The sequence below is a fragment of the Trematomus bernacchii genome, unplaced genomic scaffold, assembly GCF_902827165.1.
Source record: "Trematomus bernacchii unplaced genomic scaffold, fTreBer1.1, whole genome shotgun sequence".
NCBI classification, from domain to species: Eukaryota; Metazoa; Chordata; class Actinopteri; order Perciformes; family Nototheniidae; genus Trematomus; species Trematomus bernacchii.
Genome location: NW_022987762.1, coordinates 69971 through 76085, shown reverse-complemented (window position 1 = coordinate 76085; position 6115 = coordinate 69971).

The following is a 6115-nucleotide window of genomic DNA, read 5'->3' as shown; positions in this document are numbered from 1 at the left end:
GAAACGTTTGGACATTTATTCAAAACAGCAGCTGGGTCACATGATCTGTCCCAGGTCAGCTGACTGGATCAGACCAATAAGATCAGGTTTTTAAAAAAAAAGGATATTACATTTAGTCATTTTTAATAAATACATCCATCAACACGAAGCCTCTTTTGTCCAATAATGAGACAATTGTTGTCTTTCTTTAACTAGTAAGCAGACTGCGATGCAATATTAAATAAGGTCCCTGTCATAAAGTCAAGTGCAACAAATACTTCAGACATCTCCTAACACTTCCCCTGGTGGTTTCACTACATTAATAACATCTGTTAAATGTATAAAGGCTTTTGCATCAAGGGTTTTCTTTTTTAATTGCATTTGCTTAATTTGAGTGAATATTGTTTAAGGAACTCATTTTTTATATAAAAACGTTTGAAACAAATAATGTATTTAATTCTTATTTTTACCACTTTGTGTTTTTAGTTTCAGTAAACATTTTATTTTCATATTACATTTCTTTAAATATATTTTTTCATGTTTTTGTGATTTATTTAATTTATTTATACGGAGCCCCTAAAGGGACATGGAAGAAAGAAAGTTACCGATGCGCCAAGGAGGAAGTGGAACACACAGGAGACAACCATTTCATTGCAGACTGTTATGTTTACGTGGGGAAATGACAGTGCATACATTATTTGAGATATATTTGGAACTCAGACTTAATTTTATGGACATTTCGGCCAGGGGTGTATAGAGCTATTTGTTTAAGCACCGGATTGGCAAAACAGGAGAGTCTGTAAACCAGTCTGCTTTGATCTATGAATTAATGTCCGTGACTCTCAGAGTAGGCTACCTGCTGCCCGCAGCTGTTTTAAAGGGAAACAAACACTCAGAACACACACACTCAGAGCCAGTGGCGGACTAGCCATCGGGACGTTCGGGACGAATCCCAATGGGCCGGTACCGAAGTGGGCCGGTCGGGCCACTCGGCCCACTCCGATCAGGCCACTAGGTCCACCGTTTCCCCGCAGCGAGGCTCCCCCCGTTGACAGTTTACGTGGGCTGGGCTGGGTGAGATTCCCGGGCTGATTTTTAGTCCCAGTCCGCCCATCAAGCGCCCTGGTGACTGGACATCTCCTTCATAAAACTAATAAAAGGGGGAGTGATCGGGCAGTATGATGTGTGTAGAGGTGTGTGTGTGTAGAGGTGTGTGTGGTTAAAACGTAACAGCCTGTGGTCACTCTTTATAGCTGTTCAATGAAGGTAAACACAGTGTAGGCGGTGCGTAAAAGCTCTTCTCTGACTGATTCGAGTCGTCCTGTAGTCTCTGCGACGTAGGACTGCCCGAACTCTCGCGTCAGCTTCTTCTATACCTCGTCTTGCTACAAGTCGCCTCTTTCGAAACAACTCTTGCCTATTTCTTGTGATAATAAACCACACAGCAAGAAACAAGCAAACGATCTTTTCCACATCCTCCATTGTTGTGTCGCAGCGTCTACACTGCGTTACTATAGATACTACCCCAGTTCCTAAACTGTAATGGAAACGCGCCATAAAGTGAGCTGGTCCTAACGAGGCCAAGCGCGGCCAAGCGAGGCCGAGCGAGGCCGTGTAGTGGAAATGCGCCATTACACGTCCCGCTGCCTCCTGGAGTGACCACACACTCCTGGCCCAAATGTCCTTAAAGTGAAGTCTGAGTACGAAATCGTACTAACTCGTTATCCTGACTTTATTTTTCTCTCTCTCTCTCTTTTTTTTTTCCATGTCCCTTTAGGGGCTCCGTATGTTTCATTATTGTTTTATTTTATTATTTAAATGCTCCCATTAGGCACCTTAATTAGCCAATTCAAGGGTGTCTTGTATCACTGTTACGCAGATGATATCCAGATATATTTCTCTTTCAAACCCGTCAAAACGGAGAATTTAAACACCCTGATTCCATGTCTGTCTGCAATTGAGGAGTGGATGTCAAGCAACTTCCTACAGCTCAATGCATCAAAAACAGAAGTCTTGATCTCAGCGGCTGATAACATCGCCTCTAAGGTAGCAAGCCACCTGGGTTCATTTAGTAGTAACGTTAGGGCAAACATAAAAAACCTTGGTGTAACCTTCGATCAGTCTATGCTACTAGACAAACACATCAAACTCCTGACCCGTACCTGTTTTTTCCACCTCAGGAACATTGCCAAGCTCAGGGGATTTCTATCCAATGCAGAACTGGAGATGGCTATCCATGCCTTTATTTCATCCCGGCTTGATTACTGTAATGCTCTGTTCTCCTGCCTCAACAAAACATCAATAAACCGGCTACAACAGGTCCAAAATGCTGTAGCCAGGTTACTCACTCGGTCCAAAAAAAACCTGCCACATCACTCCGATCCTTTCTGCCCTGCACTGGCTCCCTGTCCATCTCAGAACCCAATGTAAGGTATTGGTTTACACATATAGAGCTGTCCATGGCCAAGCCCCCGCCTACATTAACGACCTTGTCCACCCTCACAGGACAACCCGGGCCCTGAGGTCCTCCGAGCAAGGACTCTTAAGGGTCCCCGAACCAGGCTAAAAAAACTAAGGGGGACCGTGCCTTTGAGGCGGTGGCCCCTATGGAATGAACTCCCCCAGAAACTGAGAGCCTCTGTCTCTGTGGAGGTTTTTAAGGGGCAGCTAAAGACTCACCTTTTCCGACAGGCTTTTGGGGTGTCGGAGGAGGAGGTGAGTTTGTAGCTGTTTCTCATTGGTCTTTTATCCTATCTTTTACTGGATGTGTTTTATGCCTTTCATTACAAACTAAAACATTTTTCCCAATGTTTAAAATCTTTCATACCAGTCCCATGTTTATATATTATTATTGTTATAAGTATTATTAATATTAATAATAATGTAATTATTCATTATTTTAAAACCGTTAGTTTTTTCACCACAGGGGGCAGTGAAATTATGTTTAAATGAAAAACTAAAATCCCATGATGCATTGCGGCGGTCCGTTTCTAGCTTCCGGTTCTCAGAAGCTACATGTTGCTAAGAAACGTTGATGCAGATTTTATACCGAATGTAATGTGTTTAAGAGACTTTTAAAACACATACAAAGAGTTCGTTTATCCTTGGAGGGTGATTTATCCGTGCTTTTATTCGTTGCCTCCCGTTCTTTGTTCGTAGCTTTTTATTAGTGCTGTAGCTCAACGCGTCGACTTCAAAATATTGTCGACGCATCGCCACACACACGTGGGTCACCCAAAACAACAAGCAGTTCGCAATCGCACTTTAAACACTATGGAGACTGAAACGGCTACCACCTCCTCCTCACAGGATTGCGCACGAAGCCCTGCAAAAAGCCCCCAAACAAAAACATCTCGCCCTAGGTCTTCAAAAGCATGGGAATACTTTAAATGTAGTCCAAAACGCAAAGGCATTGTTATTTGCAGTCTTTGCCAAATGGAGTTGGCATACCACCCTAGCACAACAGCGATGTTGGAGCATTTAAAGCGGAGGCACCCCCTTGTCTCTCGTGGAGGGAACAATGATAAATAAGTACTAACTTTGGCTTAATTAATTCCACGTTTGTGTAGTGTGTTGTGCAGCTTGAGTTCTGTGCACTTCGGTAGTGCTAACTATCTTATAGCTCTCTGTGCGGTTTGTTCGTGCTTGGTTGATTAGTAGTTAATGTTAGCTACCTAGCTAGCGGCGCCAGCTGTGTGTTATGGCGCGTTTCCACTACACGGCCTCGCTCGGCCCCGCTCGGTATGGCTGGGCCGCGATTGGCCTCGTTAGGACCAGCTCACTTTATGGCGCGTTTCCATTACAGTTTAGGAACTGGGGTAGTATCTATAGTAACGCAGTGTAGGCGGAGCGACGCTGCTTAAAACTGCCGTGACGTCATCTTCAATGCGACACAACAATGGAGGCTGTGGAGATGTGAAAGCGATCGTTTGCTTGTTTTTTGCTGTGTGGTTTATTATCACAAGAAATAGACAAGAGTTGTTTCGAAAGAGGCGACGTATAGCAAGACGAGGTATAGAAGAAGCTGACGCGAGAGTTCGGGCAGTCCTCCTACGCCGCAGAGACTACAGGACGACTCGAATCACTAACTACAATGCTACTTGGTAAGCTAACGTTCGCTAACTAGCAATGTGTTTAGGCTCACGCTCCCTATACGACCAAAGTATTTCAAGTATTTAATTAATTGTAGCTACCACTTTTACGTATTAAAATATGTATGCTTTTGTTTGTGTATTTCAGAAGTTACCGACCGAGCTACCGAGTGGTGGAATGTGATTGTTCCATCTTTCACACACACTCAGTGGGTGGAGAACTTCAGGATGCCTGAGGAAAACCTACGTCTACCAGGGGTAGCAGTGGCACAAGGTGCAGAGGAGGGCAGGGACATACGAGAGGGTCTGATGCGCTACCTGAATACCTAGAATGTATAATGTAATACCTAAATATTCATTGTATTGTATTGAACATAAATACATCTTTTCTTTTTCACATACATGTGTTTGTCAAATTATTTAAACCAAAAAAATGTTATCAGAATTGACTATTTAGTAAATATTTGAATTTCAAGCACCAGTACTGCCCCCATAATAATAATAATCTAATAAATTAAGCAAATATCAAAGCAAACTATAAACATAAATACAAAAGTGTAAAACACAACAGAACTATATTCATAAATGCAAGTGTAAAAAATTGTTAACATGGATGGAGGCTAAAGTATCCACAGCATAAAATAATATGATTATGATGGTTTGTCTGAAAGACACAGCCTCAAGGTTCAAGGTTTTTTATTTTGTCATACGAACATAGCTAGTGTAGTTATGACAATGAACATCTTAGGTCACAGGCTCCTCCAACAGTGCAACACAATAACCCAGATCAACAGAAATATAGTGCAAGTAAATATTAAGCGCTGTGCACCGCTCTCTTTGTATAGGTGTTTTCTTTTGTTCTCTTCTCTTTGAAATATATAAGCAATGTGTTTGAGTCTAGCACAACGAGGGTATTACAATTGAGTAATTTTTACTACATGTATTTATCATGTATTCTTAATACCATTACAAAATATGTAATGTTATGTTTTAGAGGAGGACCTCAAGCTAGCAAACTCAATTTCAAACAGTATGCAGAGTTGTCCTGCTAAAGAGTTCAAATGTATTATTTAACCAAGTATTTATTCTCTTATTTGCTTTAATTGCAACAGATGATAAAGGTTTCACTGTGATAAGTATTCTCTTAAATCCATAAACCCCTGTACAGTGCTTTGTGGACGATGGTGTTTATGATATTTCTGAATGCAGAGGGACGCCTAGATGATGCCATCTTTCTGTGCGATCGCTGGTGGGTGCAATTATTTATCAACAAGCAATAAGATAAGACATGGCATTGATTCTGCTGGGCCAGTTGCCGTTCCTGCAGGGCCAGATCGTCTCCTCCTCGGTTTGTGCTGTTGATGCAGAGGACGTTGTTCGGAACTGTTCCTCCTCGCTAGTCCCAATGTAATCATCTAGAACAGAAACATGACTTGTAAATTCCACAAACTACTGCAGCACAATACTATAAATAGCAACAACAACTATAGAAAAGACAAACTGAACATAAACAATGGCACATATGGTGTTAGCAAACATTAGCTCTCGCTAATGCTATCTGCCTAGCTAGCCTTCGGGGCTCCATAAAAGCATGGGTTGTCGAACATAAATGTAAGGATAAAATAGACTTATTTGTTAGAAGTGAGCTTCAGAACAGATAGGGACACAAAGCTTTATAACAGAGCGTTAGCAAAAACGTACCATGCAGACTCCAGTAACGCCGTTGGAGAGTCCAGTGTCTGTGTAGAGACCTCCTGAAAGACTTTGATATTGCGAGTTGTCCCGTCGAGCACCCGCTGGACCTTATCATCTGCAATATAATGAACGTCGTCACTTCCTCGACCGACCATGGTGTGCTTTTCTTTGCAATGTTGTAGCTCCTCTGTTAACAAAAATGCTGTTTGTAAAAATGGATTATCTCGCACGCAGATTGTGACGATTCTCTCCGACCAATCAGCAGCCGAGAGCGTTGACGTCACAAACTCAGCCCGGTTGCCTTGGCCCTGGCCCCACGATTTTATGAGGCCAGAAAAACTGAGAATTAG